Below are 22,333 nucleotides of genomic sequence, written 5' to 3'. Positions count from 1 at the left end.
GACGGCTCGCGCAGATAGGTCTCGTGTACCTTTGCACGAAATTCAAAACAAGCAAACAATATATTGTATCCGCCAAACGAAGTAAAGAGGTAAAGTTGGAAACTGACCAGTAGATAAAATTCCTCGTGAATGACACTGTGTGAATGATACCTGCCTATCTATTCACCAGTTTGTTTTCCTTTCCCATTCTTGTTTCATTTATTTATTTCCGAAATCTACGTTCTGTAGATACTTTGGATAAACTGTTGGATATTAGTTCCCCTTAACACTACAATTTTAGTGTTAATAATTTGTCTTAATCTCTATTATATTTTAACCCTTCTTAAATTTTTCTCAATTACACGATATATTTTAATATAAATACTTTATGCGAAGTCAAGAAACTTTTTAAAAACCATGCACTCCAGATGTGTGACGTTTTTGATTACGTCATCCTCAGGTTTTTTGTTTTTTATCCTTTAAAGTGAATTATTCAGTATTGTATTTTGCCAAGTGTGGTTGTCTTATTTTTATGAGTGCTGTATATTAATAAATCGTTTTTCCCGAAAAACAATTTTGATTTCAAGCATTTGCACAAGTTCCCTCTTAATATCAAATGTTTTATATTCAAGTAATAACTCTAAAATCAACACATTATTATTATTTAACTTCTATTACAGTTTCCGATTTTGATTACAAACAATGTTGAAATTTGAAAGCCGAACCTAAATTACAATACGAAGGAAAAAGCTACAAAAAAGTGCAATCCAATTAAAACATGAAATAGTCAAGACGGGAAAACGTATTTAATTTGGGAATGTTTGTAGCGCACGCTAAAATTAAATAAATATATGTGATTAACAAGTTCCTAAAATGTAGCAGTTTAATTTTTAAGATATCACGCCTGCTCATTTGACTTAGCTACAGTAAATGTACATGTATGCGTTTTTCTTCTTTTATTTTCATCTTAACTAGTGTGTTTTCTATACAAGACCACAACCCACCCACCCCTACACAAAACACACACCCGTTGGTTATATAAATGCCGGAAGAAAATGAAGTGTTTATTTTTAGTTATTCGAAAGCTATTTGAACCAACCATTCTCAATCTTGATAAGGATAGCTGCAGTCTTCAACTTTAGGGCTACACTTTACCAACGATTAGTGGGTTTGACTGTCACAATATAACGCCCTCAAGACTGATAGAGAGAGCAAGTTCGCAGAATTCAAACCCGCAATTCCTATATCGTCCTAACCACCATACCAAAAACAAAATTAAAACTATATGTATTTCTTGAAAGTTACTAAGGTTATCTGTTGCACTCTAATATTGAAATACCGACCAGAAGGTAAGCACGTAGTCTGGAGCATATCATCGTCCACCGCTTAAAATGCGAAGAATATTTTTCTTAAAATGCGCAGATTCGAAACCGATACACCAGCTCTGAAATGCACATTTCTATCTTGGTTTGTTTTGAATTTCGCGCAAAGCGACAAAAGGGCTATTTGCGCTAGCCGTCCATAATTTAGTAGTGTAAGACTACAGGGAAAACAGTTAGTCACATTATAATGCCCACACGGCTGAAAGGGTGAGCATGCTTGGTTTAACGGTGATTCGAACCCGCGACCCTCAGATTACCAGTCGAACGCCTTAACCCACCTGGCCATGCCGGGCCATTATTTCTATCTTAAAACCAACTCGGTACATTAACTAATTTGATTTAGTGTTTTATGGCACAAAGCAGCTAGGCTATCTAACAGTTGCTGTTGTTTTGAATTAAGCACAAAGCTACACAATGAGCAATCTGTGTTCTTTCCACCACGGATATCGAAACCCAGTATTTAGCGTTGTAAGTCCGCAGACATACCGCTGAGCCACTAGGGGGCTTAACTGACAGATAACAATCTTATTGACAAACTAAAGATATGACCTGGAATGTGATGTATTATTATTTTATTTGTTTTATTTGTAATACAGTGAACTTTGATTCCCTCACGCTTCAGGTCGTAGAAAGTTTTTTTGTTTGTTCTGAACTTCGCGCAAAGCTACTCAAGGGCTATCTGCGCTAGCCGTTCCTAATTTAGCAGTGTAAGACTAAAGGGAAGGCAGCTAGTCATCACCATCCACCGCCAACTCTTGGGCTACTCTTTTACCAACGAATAGTGGGATTGACGGTGACATTATAACGCCCCCACGGCTAAAAGGGGCAAGCATGATTGGCGCGACGGAGATGCGAACGCGTGACCCTCGGATTACGAGTCCCACGCCTTAACCCACCTGGCCATGCCGGACCAGGGTCGTAGAAAGTATCTGAGACTACGATTCTAGAAATGGTTAATTCTAAGATGTGATCGGTACACTTTTAGGCTGTAAGCTTTGATTTTTAAAGGAGATGCGATCTTGCACGCCTACTTGAAACTCAGTGAATTTATTCCAGTGCATGTCGTTAGGCCCGGCATTGCCAGGTGGGTTAAGGCGTTCGACTCGTAATTTGAGGATCACGAATTCGAATCCCCGTCGCACCAAACATGCTCGCCCTTTCAGCATTGGGGGCGTCATAAAGTTACGGTCAATCCCACTATTCGTTGGTAAAAGAGCAGTCCAAGTGTTGGCGGTGAGTGGTGATGACTAGCTGCCTTCCCTCTAGTCTCACACTGCTAAATTAGGGACAGCTAGCGCAGATAGCCCTTGACTAGCTTTGCGCGAAATTCAAGAACAACAAACCAAGCATATTGTTAAAAAAATTCTACAATCAAATGTTTCGTATTAGTTTAGTAATTAATTATTTGTTATTGTTCGGAGATATATAATAACCTGGAACTCTGGCCTTGTAGGCCAATGTCCAGTGTCACTCTCGTCAAGCAGAACTTAAAATCTTAACCAAATATTACCATTGAAATCTATACATATAACTTAAGTTGTAAGTAAAATTTACATAAATTGTTTGAAATTACATCTTAATTTTAGAAATATACTTGATTAAATGAATAAGGCTACATACCATAAAGGTTATTTGTAGGTAAATAACAAGCGTTAAATTTACCGTTAAAAATCGGCTGTTTCCCGTTTTCTCTATAACGTTGCAGGTTATTACACTGTCCTCTATGATCCTCACACAAAATTACAAAAATAAATTTTATAAAAATGGGCGTAGCCATTCAGAGAGGCATACGTGGTTCGGTTCGTGCACCAAATCCCAAATTGATCTCTTGAAAACTTACAACAGTTTGAATAGAACTATGATCGATATTATAATGAAACGTCGAATATTCCCACACTAGGGGTCCGAGTCCTGATTCTTCTAAGCACCTGGTGTTAGAATTACAAGAATAACCTCACGCTATTCTTATTCCTTTTAGCTGTAGCTGATATGACGTTTAACAGTGGTAAACAACTAAACTTTTTATTCATTTTTTAGTAGCAGAAAAGTGAACTTCTTCAACGCCAGTTTATGCATTTATATGTATATATATCAGACTAATAAAAAAGTGAACGCAAAATTCACCGATTCTTTACAAGACTGAAAAACAACAAATGTGGTTAACGCCCTCGGACAAAACTGTGATTGAGTAATAATGAAATCTAAAATAAAAACATCAGTAAATATATTCAGGGCACTTTAAAAGTATGTGATTTATAAAGATATTTGGACTAAAAGGTTTTTTGTTTGTCTGAAGTTAAAGCACAAACTACTAACAATGGGTTACCTGTACTTCACCTGTCACGGGTATCGAAACCCATATTTTATTCTAGCATTGGAAGTCAACAAACATATTGTTGTGTCAGTAGAGGCAAATAAAAAGGGAAATTAAAATAACTGCCGTTTGTGTATGTATATAAGGTGCAGTCATCCATCTTCGGATGTAGCTCTCAATCAGACCAGTCCAGTATTTCTTATTTTTAACATACTGTGCCCATCTAATTCCTACTTTCACCACTGTATTGTCCTTCCATCTTCTATTTCGCCTTCCCTTAGATATCTTTCCTATCCTGTGTTGCTATTCCATTTTTCTTAATATTCACCTGTCATCAGAATATCTTCCTAAGTGTCCAACCCATTTCCATTTAGTTCCTAGAAAGAATCTCACTGCATCTATCATATTTGGTTTTCTGTCCATCTGTATTGTAGTGTTACGTGAGTATTTTTCTGCCCATAGCTCTTTGTTTGATTTCTGTTTTATTTATTTTGTTAGTGCTCATGTTTCCCTGCCATAATTTTTGTTTTCCTTGTTGTGTTTTCCATTTCATTTTCAAGGTTTGTCATAAATTCTTTATTCTAAATTTTGACAGTATCTGTGCCACGACTGCTGCTCATATATTTACTTTTCCCTTACATGTTTTTAATTTTACTTTTTTACTACTGGCATTCAAACTGTTTAACACAGGCTTCCATCTTTTTTGTCGAATTTGTAAAAAGAGTTACGTCATCTTGGTAGCTTAGATCTGTTAATATCTCACAGTCTAGTTTTATACCTATATACTCAAACTCAATTTGTCTGAATACTTCTCACAAAGTTGCTGTAAATGGTTTTGGAGATACTGAATCACCCTGTCTCACTCATCTCTTCACCTTTATATCACTGATGGTACTTCTTTATCAAGATGTGTTTTTGCTGTTGCATCTGTATATATATATATATCTTAAGATTTTGAAGTATATTAGATTGACATCTATTGGAGCTAAAACATTTAATATTGTGTTGTGTTGCACAAAATCAAATGTTTTCTCATAATCTACACCTCCAACTCCTAAGGTTAAGTTATATTCATTGCTAAAATTGTGTCGTGATTCAAAAATTAAAGTTCCAGGTTAAATAACCATGAGATATGATTTGAGGGTTTATTGCATATACACACAAATGTACAAGTAATATGATACTGCTTAACTGAAAATTTCCTTTGACTAAATAAAAAGAAAGTTGGATTAACAATAATTCTCAAGCAAAGTATGTGTGTGTAAGTGTTCAGTAAGTTTAAACATATCTGTACAAAGTACAAACAAGTTGTTAGCAAAGCTCTCTTCCATGTGTCAATAGATTTTTCATTCAACCACACTGTGCTTAGCTTTTCATTTATTACAAGCTGATTTTAATGTTTTATTTATTTCTACCATCTGTCATCAATTGTCTGCAAAAATAACTTTGTAATTTTAAACGTTGTCTCCAGATCAATAAATATTAACTCACTTCCCTTTCTAACGTCATACAATAAATGTCACAGCTACCCGACATATGAATTACACTACTATTCACCATCCCTGCCTGCCTTGCTTGTGTACAAGTTTATATAATAAACACAGAGTGAAAGCTTATATTTTTTATTTTTTTTAACATTCTGTTCAAGCCATTGTACAGTTATTTTTTTCTCAGTATTCTGCTAACTCCCTGCAGATAAGTTTTTGACTAGAGAAGTTTCATCTACATATTGTATTATATTTACTGTGGTTTTTTATTACCTCTGGCACCATCTTAACATGGTGTTTGTTAACGTTATCAAATATCATTTTAAAATGTTTATACAAGTACTAATGCACAGTGTCCCCATCAAATATGGACCAAAAATATCCTATTATATTCAACATAATTTGGTTATACATTAGAATATTATTATATGAAATCATCACTTTTAGATGAAAAATTACTGATAATTTGTTTTTAACTATATTTATACCAGCCAATATTCATTATTACCTCAGTTATTACAAGTGACGTGAGAAATCAAGACAGTAATGTAGTAGCAATAATCATCACACATCATAGTTCACAAGACAAAGACAGCAAATCCTTTTTAATGTTCAGTCTTAATCTAATTCTAGATGTAAGACATTTCAAATTTTTCTTTTAAAATCAGTTTCAAACATATATAGTTTGAATAATTTTGAATATATATTACATTTTCCCAATTGCAGAGATCCTTTGGCAGTTAGCTGAATTTATTATATGAATACAGGAATAATTTAAACATTTTAAGTTGCTTTGGTTATAGCTGAAAATATCATTAACAAAATCGATGCTCACCCAAATGATAATTCAATGCATTATCATTACAGACTCTAGTCTGCATACTGACTTATGAAGTTATGTATTCCTGTTGAGTTTTTAAGTAGAATTAATTCTTTAACCTATAACTTTTTAGTTCTTACCTATATAATTTGTTTACTTTCAATATGAAGTCTATTACTTGCAAGGTAAAAGCCACAAATTTTCATTTGGTTACCATTCTAGCTACAAGACATAACTCAAAATCATTCATAGACAATAATAACCATATATTTTTATTAACATTAAAAAAAACATAGAGTTTATCAGCAGTTATTGACCATCTATTGAAAGACAAAAGATAGCACCTTGTTGAAGCTTCGGAGATTTGTGTCCTTGACCTTAGAATAAATAGTTTCATCTCAATCCAGTTTCTGAAACATATTTCTCTGGTGTATTTTTAGGTGGATGAGACTTCAATGTGTTGTAAGTATCATGTCTTCTCAGTCCCACTCAAGTAACAAGTTTTACAAACAAGCAACAAGGACCAGTTCAGGTAGTACAAAGTAGCTTTCTGGATAGACAATAGTTAATACCACAACTATACTTCTACACTTAACTAATTAAAGTCAAAGATCATTTAAAAGACATGTTTTATTAGAACTTCACTCTTAATTAAATATTACATTTAAAAAAGAGTTATATCAAAATCCCCAAGCAACTAACTCAATTATAATTTCTGCTACTTGTTAAAAATTTGAAATGTTTGAATCAAAAGATCCCTGACAAATAACAAAAGAATTTTTTTGATATTTTAATACAGATACACAAAGGATTTGCAGGAGACATATGTACAAGATAATATTTACTATGCCCTTGATGTAATGTTAAGGAACAGAAATATATCTCACACATAGAACTCCTTCAAAACATTATACATATATATATATATACATATGTGTTAAGGTTGAAAAAACAAAACTAAATGCTTAAGTATACAGCAGATTGATTACATCATATTGCTATGTTCCAGTCATGTTTTTTTTCTGATGTCCATGCATCATGATAAAAGCCATGCAGTATAGTTTCCATTGTTAGGCTGTCGTATCTAGTGTACATGTACACGATTCTCCCTATTTCAGTTTCATAGTCCAATTACCGTATGGGGATGACAGTTTCCCACTGCCCATTTCAACAGTCAAATCACACAGAAATCCATAGAGACTGCAACCATCGATGTGATAGGTATATACATCTTTAGATAGAACAGCACAACTACTCATTCCATTATCCACCTGCTTGAGGTGTTCAACAGTTTAGCGTGAAGTATGATAAACTCATACCACATTGGCTTTGTTTTCACACAAAGCTGGTATTTTTGTTCATTAAAAAAGGGTCCAGAGCATTTGTCTTGTCCTTTCTGTCCACTCTTATGATCTGTGTCTTTCTCCTTCACAATATCCAGAGCTGATTTATGAATATCTTTGAACACTTTTTGCAAAATACAGTACACCACTTTGGTAACTTTTGTTGTACTTTCTTTATAAATACTTTTAACGTTAGGAAAATATAACTTAGAAATGAATACTATAAGGGCTTGTAAAGCTTTACTAAGTCATTAACCTTATCCTAACAAGCAAAACCCCTCAATGTGGATTCCTGTACATGATGAGGGGACCTCGCAGAGAAGGTTCTGTTCTTTCAGTTTACTTTCTCTATGATCTAAACATCCACCCACATGTTTGCCGTGCATGGTGACTCTTGAAGGGGAGGGGAAGATCCTGATGGTTGAGGGGTCCAATCCTAACACACCACTTTTGCCTTGATTTCCTGTAGAAGAGTGGCCTTGGAGTGGCCTCCCTAGAGTCCATCGGCTGGTCCACTTAAACTAGGATAAACCAAGTACCAATGCTGGACATTCTCAATGGGTGTTGTGAACACTTTGTCTCATGCTGGTGTTGGGGTATAGTGCTCATGAAACTCTGGCATTGCTGAAATGTCCTTGATTGGAATTGTAGCACATCCTGTTCTTTCCAACAGGACTGTGTCTTGAGTGTCACACTTTTTCAGTATAAAGATTAATGCCATCACTGGACAACTCCCTCCTACTGTTGCAACTGGGCTCTATATTGATGACTTCCACATCTTGTGTCAGTCGTTGAATATGAGATTTATTGAGCAGCAGCTACAGACTGCCCTCAATCATTTACTGAAGTGAACCACAGCAAACAGTTTTAACTTTTCACTCTCTAAAACCGTTTGCATGCACTGTTGCCACCAATAGGCTATTCACCCAGAACCTGAACTCCATGTTGGTGAAGTTGTGCTTCTCATGGTCCCTGAGGTAAAATTCTTGGGGTTTATCTTTGACCAGAAGCTGAACTTTATACTACACATCAAGCAGCTACCAGTCAAGCATACAATGGCACTGAACATCCTCCGTGTCCTCTCTTCCACCTTTTGGGGAGCAGATCGATGTTCTATGCTAAAGATCTATTGTGCCCTCATTCAGTCAAAACTGGGCTATGGGTCTTTGACCTATGCCTCTGCCAGGACCTCAGCCTTGAAGATGCTGTACCTTGCTCATCATCATGGGCTCCAGCTCTGCATGGGGGACTTTCCCTACTTCCCCAGTCCAGAGTTTGTTTCCATAAGGATTGGAAGGAGGAGATTGTCCTAACTAGATTATGCACTGGTCACAGTTTTGTAACTCAGCATTTTCTTTCATCCAGGACTGATGCACCAATGTGTGGTCTGTGTGATACTCAAGTCACCATAGTCCATATTTTATTGTCATACCCTCGTTCAAATGAATGAGAGCATCATTTCAGACATGTTTTATCCACAGGTTTATCCCTGATGCTGGACAGTGTCATTGACAATGTTGGCACTGTCTACTTTACAAAGGTTTTTAGTTTTTAATGCCATTTAAGTTTTTAAATCAAAAATTGAACTTTGTTCTGTTTTAACATAATTCCTTTTTATGAACTTTAATAATTTTACTTTGTTTTTAATTTTTTACCAGTTTTTTGATGCAGATAGCCTTGTTGCTTTGCACCATAAAACACCAAACAACCAGCCAACCAACAAATAAAAACAATATAGTTCTTTCACATTATTATTAGTGTCCTATCAAACAAGTTGGAAGGGCACAGAGCCAACTAATTTTCATGTGTATAAAATGATTATTTTTAGATTATGCTGAGGAGAAAAATTTATCAGAATATTATTTTATTTATCTGTGATGAATACAACATTTAAGGGATTTTCAATAATCATTTTCAATTTCACTCTTTAAATCCAATGATACTAGATTTAACCATATACAGAATTATTTAACAAGCTTATTCAACTTTGGCAATTTAGTTTAAGTGTGAGATTACTGTTAAAGTACAAAATTGTAATTATATACTTAAACTATTAAACATATAATTACAGACAGATAATAATAATAATAATAAAACAGTTAATATCAAAAAAGTAAGTTCTTAATCAAATTTAGCATAACACTAAAACTGCACATTTGAAATGCTTAAACTAAAAAAAACTGCACATCCAAAAGTTTGAACCATTGGGTAGTTTTTCTAGTTCCAAATATTTCCATCTTTAAAGAGTCATGTGTTATGTTTAAAAAAATACATCATTCATTCCTAATACTTGTTACACAATAAACAATACTTACAAAATTATGAGAACTGGACTTACCCAAATGTAGCTAAGTAAATATAAACATTTACATGTGTAGTGACACCAAGAACACAGAACTATGTGAAAGGAAGAGAAGTTTACTGTCTCTTAAAACTTACTTAAAACCATTCAATGCAACAACACATATATGTTGAGTTTCTAAAACTTTGGTGTGATGTACAAATGTGTACAATTAGCAGCTGTTGCAAATTCTCTTCACGTCACATGCACATTAGTCTGAGCCAGCCAGACAGTTCCTATTGATCTGTTCATTATAGTCTAGGCAAGCAAAAATTTGATCTCGAAAACATACATATCCAGTTCAATCGCTTGCAAAGAATGTTTACCAAAAATAAATATTACTAATAACAAATGATCAAATCATACATGGTATCATAAAGTATTAAAAACTTTTGGTCAGTACAGACAACTGCAGACTCTTTATAATAATTTATATATTATTATTTGGTTCAAAGGCTGTCAACTATTAACTAGTGAAAATAATAAATCTTTGACTGACTATGTACTAAATAAAACTACAATAAATATATATATGATGATAAATATTTAATACATACCTGTTTCTATTAGTTTTACATTCACACAAAGAAAACAATGTTCCTGTTATTAGTATAGAGTTTTAAAATAATATGTCATAAGTTACGCTGCATTTACAAATGAGGAAAAACTGAGTTTACAAACAGCTAATAGAATGAGAGAGAAAGAACTTAAAACAAAGATTTTCTATTATTATTCTTGATTTTCGAATTCCTGAAAAAAATATAAAATTAACAGGGTTTATTATGTAGATTTTTTTTAAATCTGCAATAAAAACAATTTAAAGTTGTTATAATTTATTAACGGAAGAAAAAGTGACAAACCTCCTCTGAACTTACCTTTTCACATAAGGTAATTGAGAAGATGGTGGGTTTCATAATGATACGAAACATGGTCATTTTCAAAAGCATAAATATTTCCACCCATTTCCATCCACTAAATTAACTACATACAGTATCTTTTACTTCTATAGTCAGTGTTATATTATTAGTAGAATGTTATTTCTATACTTTTTTTATTATTACTTGGTCATCTATTTTTTTTAAAAAAAGTTTGATGAAAATTACCAAACAAGATCCCTTTATTACACAATAATTCCAAAATATATATTGTGTTACACAAATAAGTGTATATATTCAATGCAGGAATAAACAAATCTTGCTTAATTTAAGGTACAAACTGAATACTGTAAACTAAACTTATAATTCATAAAAATGCTACTAAAACTAGCTTTAATAATCCCTACAAACAAACTCATGCATCAACAGTATACACTCTATTACTAACAAACCTGCTCTAATTTACTTCTATATAAATCCCAGTACTAATTAGATTATACTGAACAGACATTATTATTAATTCTCTTCCTCAACAAGGATTCATCCAGGTAAGTCAAGCTGCCTGTCAACTAGCATGTAAAGTTCAATAAAAAAAAAACGGCTTCTAACTGTCAACGTAAATTCAGTTCTATTCTTTCTTAACGTGGAATTTTCATTGAGAAATTAAAAATAACTCTGACCAAGGAACAAAGTTTGTAATTTCTTTTGTTTTTCAATATTATTAAGACAAAAACAGAGTTGAAGCAGCAGAGAAAAACATCATATTTGCTTAGTTAATATTTTTATGAATAACTTCAAAATATGTACAATAAGATTTCACTTTTGTGTAATTCTATAATTCTCATTATACACATAGTGCAATCCTAATTAGCAAATTTCATTAAAACCAAACATCCTGTGCATATAATGAAAAATCAGATATCAACAACAAGTTGATCTTAACAGAATTCCATATTTTAAGACAAAATTAGATGCTTTATGAAAAGAAATACAACTCTGCGATTGAGAGTTCACACATACTGTGAAAGTTATTCCTTTTTCCCATCCAAGGATGAAAAGGTTTGTGCTCATCAATAAATGTTTATAATTAAATTTATAGAGTCTGGATTTGTTAATACACATTTCTTTACAATATTTATATAACACTGTGCTAGGTTTTCCACATTGTCTGTACCATGTCTTTTTATTTACAATATAAATGGATGCATTCTCGAGAAAATAAAAAACAGGGCTCCTATAAAGTATACATATTTTTCCCATAAGTGTTTTAAAAAATGCTTTGCAGTGATATTTAACCTCTCCATTTCATTCATTTGAATTTTTGTAACAGGAAGAAAGTCTGCATGCCCAAGGTCACTTAGATTTCTCCTTCTTCGTCCAAACCATCCAGCCTATAGAACATTAAAATTCAGGGTAGAGCACTCTATATTTTGTTTTACTGTTGACCTACTCTTTAGAAGTCAAGTCTGCAATACCATAGCATAAATTTGCATTCTACCAATCAGAACAGTCTAAGAGCAACAATCATTTGATCATATAGTACCACATCTTCAGCTTTCTAATAAGACAGGGTATTAATCAATTATGATGAAGACACTAAAGGTATTTCAAAAAGTGTTTTCTTTAGAAACTGGAGTTGGTTTTGTCTGAATCAATAAAAAAAAACAAAAATATACTGAGTTTAAGATGTGCCTTGCTTTAAGAAAAACATAAAAGCTTGAGAACTGAAATAAGATGGAAAAACAAACTACAAATGCATAAAGCATGGCTATATGAAAGATTTTCATTATAACACTTTTATTAATTTAGTGCAAACACTAACTGTTTTGTATGGCTATATAAAAAATTTCCATTATGACTCTTTTATTAAACTTACTGCAAATATTGACTGTTTTGATTTCTTTTTTTTTTTAAGAAATTTTCCAACATCATTTCAATTTATTTAATAGATTCTTTCTTCACATATTCCAAAGAAATTACACATATAAAATCTAAATAAATGTTTAGCTCTATTACAAAAATGTACATATATTTTAAATATCACTCTTACTGATAAAAGAGCAGTGAATGCTATGACCATACTATTTATTGAATGTAAAATAAATAAAGGGATTACTTTAAAAATCTTCTCTTACAAGGCGAGCAATACAAAAACTACTGAAGTATAGTCACGCTGCAGGAAAAACAATTTAACTCATAAAAAAATTTGATATGTGCTTGCATATTCCAATTTAAAGAGCAAGTGAGCATAAATATAAGAAAAAACAAATTGTAATTTGTAACTACAACTGCTCTGTGTAATTACCAATAAGACATTTGCAACTCTACATAATAGATACCAAATATTTTATTTATAAATCATTCAAACTAATAAAAAAAATAGTGTAACAGTTTGAAACACATAAGCTGTTGGGAACTTTATAGTTGTAATCAAGTTTGTTTGTTTTTCAATATGGGGTGGTTCAGTTATAGGCAGAGATAAAATGTCCAGTATATGATAGCTGGACTATAACAATCCATCCAGTAATGAAATGTTTATCAGTGTGTCTTTACTGTCTCTTCAGATATAATTTGCACAATTTAAAATAAAAAAATCTGTTATAAAATCTTTGTATCATCACACCAGTGAAGTGTGTTATTAATTTCTGTATCCAAAACATAGGACTATACACTTTGCCTGTTGCTATATTCACTATAAAAAATAAATAATTTATGATTAATATGAACACCTGAACTTTCATAGTAACAGAAACACATTTTAGTTTAAAAACTTTTAAAATCTTAAACATTAATTCAAAGTTTATCCGTCTACATTGGTCAAAAAGTAAAGTTCACTTCTCACTGTTACAACAAAGTCCTGACAATCCAAATGTACCTCACTGATCTTTTGCAAAAAAAAAAAAATCTAGCTAAAAAAACCTAAAACATACAATAACAGGTCTCTCACATTTTTGATAAGCACCAAGATGCAATTTTAAATTTGGTTTATTTCTTTAACCAAAAACTTCTCAAAATATGTACTTAATAAAATGAATGCCTAGCTGAAGTGGTAACAGTGATAAGGTGGTTTTGAGTGGAAATTATGAAGAAAAATCAGTTCTAAAAAGAAAAAAAAATCTAAATGTTTAATACTTTACTATGCTTTTTTATGAGCAAAGCTACACAATAAACTAACTACATTGTGCCCATAACAAGTATCAAACCCCAAATTTAGTGTTATAAGCCCATAAGTTGGTTGATTGGTTAATTTAGTGTTTTATGGCACAAAGCAACTAGGCTATAAGCCCATAAGCTATATATCTTCAACAAAAACTGACATACGACATAAGTATCATACACAATACACAAGAGTTAAATATTACACAAGTGCCTTTTTTGTATTCATTTCAGTAGACTTTATACTGATTGAAAAATACTGTACCAATTAATAGATCTATAAGGAACTAATAATTTTTTTAATATTTAAATTATTTTTGTGTGCTAATATACATGAAAAGTTTCTTACAACTGAACACTCCAGTTGTTACATCTGAATCTTGCAAGGTAAGATGAAACATCTAAAGATTTTGTGTTCAACTTTTTAGTTTTCTTGATTTTCTGCCTCCAGACTAAGCCGTATGGTAGGTGTTTGCGTGCAGGATACCTACAGTAGGTAAGTTTACTTGCAGACTAGTCGATCAATATTCAGACAGTGAATCAATGCATGTTCACACACACCAGACACAGTAACTGTCTGTTCTGCTACACAGAGGAAGTTTTGGTAGATTATCAGAATATCAGCCTGTAGTTGTATTAAAGAACCTAATAACTTTGTCTGGTCTCGATAAAACAAGAGTTCAAAGGTAGTTTACCAATGTAAAATTTTCATCTGTCTTTTACAACACGAGTGTAGATTAATATCTGTTCAGTCATTACAAAATTATTTAGTCATAGAAAAAACAAAATATCTTAAACTAGGTTGTTTTTATAGTCTATATTCACATCGCATGTCAGCTGGACAATAACATATGCTACTTCAACCTTAGACACTCTAATTCATACAAATCTAAACAATGTCTGGATGAGCAGTCAATAAAACACAAACAGAAACATCAATGTTAAACATTTTGAACATGTATACATGATATTATATTCAAAACTACTACATTTAGCATTCATTAGTCTAAATTTCAATATCACAAAAGATTATGCCAAACAATGTGCTTAATATTAATAAAAATACATAACAAATATAAGAATTGTCATACTTACCTAATTTAGAAAACTAATTTTTAAATATTCATTCTACGTATCACCCAAGATACAAGTTATTTTTATCTTGACATATACAAGACTTAGATTTTTTCAAATTTTTATATTGAAGCTATTAATGTGATCTGTTACATAAAAATAGATGACTAAATGTAGCTCAGATGTGTACATTTTACTAATAGTTATACACACAAGTTTAATGTAACGTATCAATAGTTATATATTACATAAGGAAATTTTTAATGACAAAAACAGAATCAATACATACTCAAGGCTTTATGACTAAACAGAATACTAGAGTACAGTTTTGTAACAAAAATAATGATCAAAATTATTACAATTTCAGTGGCACAAGATCGCATGCTAATGGTTACAATTTCAGTGACACAAGGTCACATGCTAATAGTTACAATTTCAGTGACACAAGGTCACATGCTAATTATTCCACTTTTTATTCCACTTTTTGTGAACCAAGATCATGTGCCTAATGGTTACACTTTCAATGGCATAAGATCATATGCCAAAAGTTATAGCTTTAGATAAGCAAAGTCATATTCCAATAGTTACAATTCCATTACTTATAAGAATAAGTTTCATAATTGTCCAAATAAAAAGCAACAAAACACAGAGTATTATTTTTATGTTGAATGTGGAATTAGAATTTTCCTTATCACTAATTTATGATGTTTTTTTTCTTTTTTAAAAGCATAAGAAATGACTATTTTTAATATTGTAAAACCAACATAAAACATAAAAATATACAACTAATTTTACAAACAACAAAGAAAACCTTTGAGAGGCACTAACTGAAGTACTGGCTTGAGAGTACACTAAACCTGAATACTAAATCAACATGAAAATTGTTCTGAAAGAGATGGAAAGATTTTTTAAAGAGCAATCACATTTCTATTTCAGGTACTTGAAAAATGACAAGATAAAAGTCCATTAAATGCATCTAGAACACTTATTTATAAATGATACAAATGGAAAAAAAACTATAAACTGAAATAAATATTCAACAAAAAGCTTCTAGTTTATATTATTTTATATCTCAATATGTAAATAATATGCTAATAATTCATTCCACATTTATGCTAGGAGTGGCAGCTGAGCCTATCCTTTGCTATGTTATTAAAAATCAACATGACCAGTAAATCACTGGATACACATAAATCTCTTATTATTTAATAGAATTAAATTTTCAGTGAACCAACAGAATTATATAGTGACTTCGTATTTACAATTTTTTAAGAGTTTTGATAGGTGATCTCCAAGTGTTATATATTCTATATATATTCAGAAATTTCAAAATGTTTTGATTAATCTGCCTTAAACTGAAAGGAATGTGTTTACAGTAATTAAAACATGGCACTGCAAGAGTCCCTAATCTCAGTTTAATGTCTGAAGTTCATGTTCTGTTCTTTTTTATAAAATTTTCACAGCTGAACTTGAAAATGTAGTAACATTGCACTAATGTTCTGGTTAAAAAGAGGGTTTTTGAAGTTTAATGGTAAGAGTTGCTAATATTCTAAGTTAAAATTTCTTGCCATTACAATATAAAAAACTAAGCTCTTAACCAAAGGATGAGTGCACTACTACTACACCTTCAAGTTCAGCTGTAAAAATGTAAAAAAAACAACACAACATCAACTCTGATTGTGAATAAAGACAAGTAGTAGTAACATTATGGTTTACAAAGAAACATTTACACACAGGCAGCATTTTCAGAGGAACTAAACAAACAAAAATATATTTTCAAGAATTATGAGATTATTATATTAAATATATTCATAAAGAATATAATATAACTCTATACCATTTTACATATTTGTGTCTGAAAAAATACATATAAACAGAAATATGAATATTTAGAAATCAATATTTCATTTTTCAATCTTCACTTTATAGTGTTTATGGTATACTCATTTAATTTTAAAGTAGTTTGGAAAGAATTCCGTGTGTAAAATATTGTAATTGCATTCTGTAACTTGTAAACTGTTTGCTTGTTTGTTTTGAATTTCACACAAGGCTACACGAGAATTTTCTGTGCTACCCATCTCTAACTTAGCAGTGGGAAGGCACTGATCATCACTAACCACAGCTAACTCTTGGATTACTCTTTTAACAATGAATCGTGTGATTGATCGTACACTATAATGCCCTCGTGGTTGAAAGGGCAAGCACGAGTGATGTGATGCGGAATCGAACCCGCGATCCTCAGCTTACGAGTCGACCGCCCTAACCACCAAGTAACATTGTAAAGTGATCTACAAAAGTGTTGTTCCAAGAAAACAATATGCGGCAATAAAATTTCAAATATAAACACAAATCACAAGCTGCTTCTTAACTTTAACTTATTGTACGTATTTTTTGTTACTGGTTTGTACTCTTTGTAGCCCTTGGGATACTATAATAGCAGTACTAGCATCAGATCGTACGATGTGTACTTTACTGGTCCGTTGTTTAATGGTATGTTGCAGAAGCAATTAAGCCCAATAAAGAATAATATATAGTAGCATTTCTGAATGAGCAGTCTAATCTATAATAATTAACAAAATTTATGTTGTCTTCAAAAAATTTTAAATATCACAAAATGCCACTCACTAATTCTCAAAGTCAAAGCTACCATTACGACTCTCCTATTTCAAATCGTTGTTGTAGAAGCAGTTTTTATCCATTCATTCGCCCAACTGTCTGATTATCCTTTCGTTACACTTAAAGATACATTACTCGATATATGTTATTTAAACAATCATCTTATATAATCACGTAATTATCCACTAACATCATTCCACATTCAGCCACCCTCCCACTTTCGTGACTAAAACTTGAAGTCAATATAATCACTTACTAATCACCTATTTTTCCAATTAATATTAACAACTTTTCGAAACATTACCACACCTGTCTGAAAAATATAATCAGACTAACTGTAGCGCTCCGAGCGGCAGGTTTTGATAGAAAGAAAAAAAACAACAACACTGCGCTGCTGCTCAAACGAAATGTTTGAAAAAGTCACGTACGAGTATATCGCGTTCACTATTTCAGGCCTGTCAATTTTCCGATTTGGTTGGGAGTTTCTCCAAATATAATCCTCTTTCCCGATCTCCCGATAGCAGCCCTTTTAATTATTTAACAACAATGACAGTCGCAAAATTCAAGTTCACAGTGTCAACCAGAATAAAGTAAATATTTACTCATTTTGTGTGACATTGTTATACATTGTTGTGCTATACTGTTTGCTTGTTGTACCACATACCAATTAATCAAATGAAAGGGCATTTTCAATGCTGAGAAAGATTGTAACATAGAATAGGGCTGATTTAGGGCATGACACATTACATGCCGTTTTAAACTGCAAGTTTAACTCAAACAGTAAATACAAGCCCAGAAAGCAGGTGTTGAAAAATGCCAAGAGCGTAACATACGATTATAACTAAAATCGCTAATCAGGATATGTGTATTTTTTTATTTTTCAGTCCTTACAATAAAATTGTATAACAACGTTAGAAGATGGCTGTGATTCTCTTAACATATAACCCCACTGTAAATGAAGAAAGAAGCACATTTCAATCTTATAAATGTAAACAAATATCTGAAATTCCCAGAATGCATAAAAGTGCGATTTTTGTCCACCAGGGGCACTACTTGCTGTTGCAGTACCTCCACAAAAGTCTCCTCACTTGACACCTTTCAATGTTGACAGGTATAATATTCATATGAACAAAAACCAAAATAAATGACATCATTCACAGTGTTCGTTTACATATCTATATAACATGTTAGTTATCGATTCCTCGTTTTAAGCCACAAACATTAAGTTGTTTCTTTCCAACATTTGTTACAACACCTGATTTTTCCCATGAACTTCACACTTAAAGACAGCGACGAAAATATTTTATCTCGGTACAGTATTATAATTCAAGTTTATCACAGAAAAATATGCGTTACTGACAGGTACACAAAATTTAACTTTTACAGTAGATTTCCTTTGAGTGTTATTAGTTTGTTTGTTTTGTTTTTTGAATTTCGCGCAAAGCTACTCGTGGGCTATCTGCGCTGGCCGTCCCTAATTTAGCAGTGTACGATTAGAGAGAAAGCAGCTAGTCATCACCACCCTACGCCAACTCTTGAGCTACTCTTTTACCAACAAATAGTGGGATTGACCATAACATTATAACGTCCCCACGGCTGAAAGGGCGAGCATCTTTGGTGCGAAGGGGATTCGAACCCGGGGTGTTATTAGAAATTCAAACATTGACCTACCATCACTGATCGTAGATATTCAAATGTAGACATAGATCATACAAATGTCTCAAACATGTTGCCACCCTAGCCCCTGTCTACATAAAGGTCAGATGGCACCATGACCTGAATATATACATATATATCTGTGAGTCTCGAATTCTGAAAGCCGTCCTGGTAAACTAAAGCAATTGTAAACTGTGTTATATATGTTAATGATCAGTTTTATATCACATTGTATAATTTATTGTGCAGTTAATCTGGGTAATAAAATAATATACATTAAACTACTTGTTTGTATTTATAAGTTTCAATGGTGTATTTTATAATTAACAAACTTTCTGATATGTATGCCTATCTTGAATCATACTTAGTGTGTTTCTTTGCGTGTTTGAGGCATTTTCAGATAAAAAACAACAACAAAATTCCTGACAAGTATCAAATAGGTAAACCCGCAAATAACAGCAGGTTCGACCAAGAAATATAAGGAATGTTCTGTAGTTGATAACTTTATTGAATTTTAAGTTGCTTGAAAAAAACATATTAGACACAGTCTTTATTTAGATACAACATATAAAACAATGTGTGTACCTAGACGATCACCTCCACTAAGACAGTCACGATTAAAGTTAAGTAAAAGTGAACAAAGAAATCACTTCTGGATTCAGAATGTTAACTTGCTATATTTGCTCAATGGATGGCGGTACTATATGTTCTTTGTTCGCTGACGACATTAGTCGGGTTTTCAGCTTTAATCAGCATCGCATTCAACCAGCAAAAGATATTTCAACGCTAATCTGTTCTATCCAAATTCTATATTCAATAATGAAATGTTTCTGTGAGTAGAGAAGAGATTACCTATTAAAAAACAAAGAATAAAGAGCCTAAAAGAAAACTTTTGCTTCCATGAAAGGTGGAAATTAATTAAATAATAATTTGGAATAATTATGTATTAAAACTATAGAACGTAAGAAACTTACGATATGACTGCATATCACATATTTATCGCAAGCAATTTCAAGCACCTAAATACAACACCTCTTTCTGCTATATTCAAGCTCTCTGGTGCCACAATAGTAAACCTGAAGGCTTATAATGTCAAAACCCGGTTTTCGATGCCCGCATTTGGCAGAATACAGATAACTCATTGTGAATCTTTGGGCTTAGCAACAAACAAAATATTAACTTCAATTAACATGATATCATAGAGACTCATATTACGAATCACAAGCTTGTTAAAACAGCATTACCAACCATTTATTTGAATTAATGCATACTGAATTTTAATCAGCAAATAAACAAGAGATAATTTTTGCTACGTCATTCTTTCTTTGTTGAGATGATTTAAATCATCTTTTGAAAATAATTAGAAGTCCAGACTCATTAAAAGTTATAAATTGGCCTGTTTCTTCCTTAACATTTCTACAAGTTTTTACATGTTGTAACTCACGGACTTCAGTTTCCAAATGATATTAAAACAGAAACAGTTACGTACAAATGAACGTATTTATAAATATTCACGACTAGTTCATAGAGCAACTGAACATATACAATAACTAACATACATGTCCAGGTTGGTTAAGGCGTTCGACTCGTTATCTGAGGGTCGCGGGTTCCACTCCCCGTCACCCCAAACATGCTTGCCCTTTCAGCCGTGGGGGTGTTATAATGTTACAGTCAATCTCACTATTCGTTGGTAAGAGTAGCCCAAGAATTGGTGGTGGGTGGTGATGACTAGCTGCCTTCCCGCTAAATTAGGGACGGCTAGCACAGATAGCTGTCGTGCAGCTTTGTGCGAAATCCAAACAAGAAAATAATAAATATACCTCGTGCTTTAAAAAACTGATTACTTATTCACTACTAACTATCTGATCGTATTTATAACTGTAGGCTTGTTTCTAGATACTTTGCAAAGTCTCACGATCACTATTATCAGTAAATGTTCTGAAACTGCTTAATATTAATTTTAGTTACAATATTAAGAGTGTACTCACATCACTGCTTCCTTCGTCGATTGTGAAGTCTCCCGAATAATACTAATACAAAAACTAAAACATTACATTTAACTGTCTATTCACCAAGAGATTTTGGTATTTTTTCTCTTCAGACTTTTGATACACAAATATTATCATCTCGTGCCTTCTTGTAATTGAATGTCCTGTCAAACACATCTACTGACAGCTTCGTCCTTGATGATTCTCTGGAGGTAATATTGACAATAACTCTTGGCCCATCCACGTGTTGAGATTTCACCACCAAGTTCTCCTCTGGAGTTACTCATTTGACTGTCTCTCACAGTGAATGGTTTTGGTTTAGATTTCTTATACTCCAAATACCAATTTAACTTTGAAGTTTGTCCTTTCTTATGATGATAACCAGTCAGCCATGCCATGTCACCTCGATGAAATTCAGTAATATAGAGTTTACGCTGTAGTTGTCTTTAGTTTTATCACAAACTGGTTTAAGTCTTTCCCGAGTAAAGACAAGTAAGATATCTTTATTTTTCATCTCCACAAGAATTATTCCAATACAAATTCCTTAAGAAATTCTGGAATGTTTGGTCGTACTACATTCAGTAACTATAGACAGAATTATCATTAATAACTCCTGATAAGAATATGTCACTTGGTGGTGCAATGGTCACCATCTCTGTTTCCACTGGACTTCAAACTTTTGTCTAGTAATTGCAATATATTGCACAAAATAAGAAACTACTCGAAGCTAGCCAAGCCTCACATCCATATTTCTACATAAAATCAGTTCCCAATATGTATTCTTCCTTAATGTTAGTTACATACACATCGTGAAATGCAGAGATGCTTCCCATAGTAGGGAAAACTTCCAACTTCTCTATTGCTGAAATTTTATGTTCACTTAATATTCACGTTATTCCTCTTATTTCTTCACCTCTGAAAGGCATGTTTCCATATCGTTTTAACAAATCAGGTCAAACAGTTGTAGTTTTAGAACTAGTATCAATCAACCTTCCTCACATTTTCCTTCAATACGTCTGTGGGCTCGAGGATTATTTTCTTCAAATAATAAATTTCTTTTCTCTTTTTCTGTTATGTGTGTGTTTTTCTTTTAGCAAAGCCACAAAGGCTATCTGCTCAGCCCACCGAGGGGAATCGAACCCCTGATTTTAGCGTTGTAAATCCGGAGACATACCGCTGTACTAGCGAGGGGCTTCTGTTATGTTACCAGTTGAAATTCGTCTCATAAATCCGACTAATTTCTACTTTCTTTATGTTTGGTTATCTCTGTGTTTTTCTTTCGATCCGATTAGACTTTGTCCT

General features: G+C 32.6%; 1 long non-coding RNA gene across 1 annotated transcript; it reads right to left on the bottom strand.

The window, feature by feature from the left end:
* Positions 1-9,172: 9,172 nt before the first annotated feature.
* Positions 9,173-17,723, bottom strand: LOC143245185 (uncharacterized). Its single transcript, XR_013025495.1, has 2 exons — positions 17,397-17,723; positions 9,173-11,932 (listed from the first exon to the last, which is right to left on the bottom strand). It is a non-coding gene; the product is annotated as an uncharacterized LOC143245185 (long non-coding RNA).
* Positions 17,724-22,333: the final 4,610 nt, after the last annotated feature.

This window comes from Tachypleus tridentatus, chromosome 2 (assembly GCF_004210375.1).
Source record: "Tachypleus tridentatus isolate NWPU-2018 chromosome 2, ASM421037v1, whole genome shotgun sequence".
NCBI lineage: Eukaryota > Metazoa > Arthropoda > Merostomata > Xiphosura > Limulidae > Tachypleus > Tachypleus tridentatus.
The sequence above is the reverse complement of the archived record's forward strand: the minus strand, read 5'-3'. Positions and strand labels throughout refer to the sequence as shown.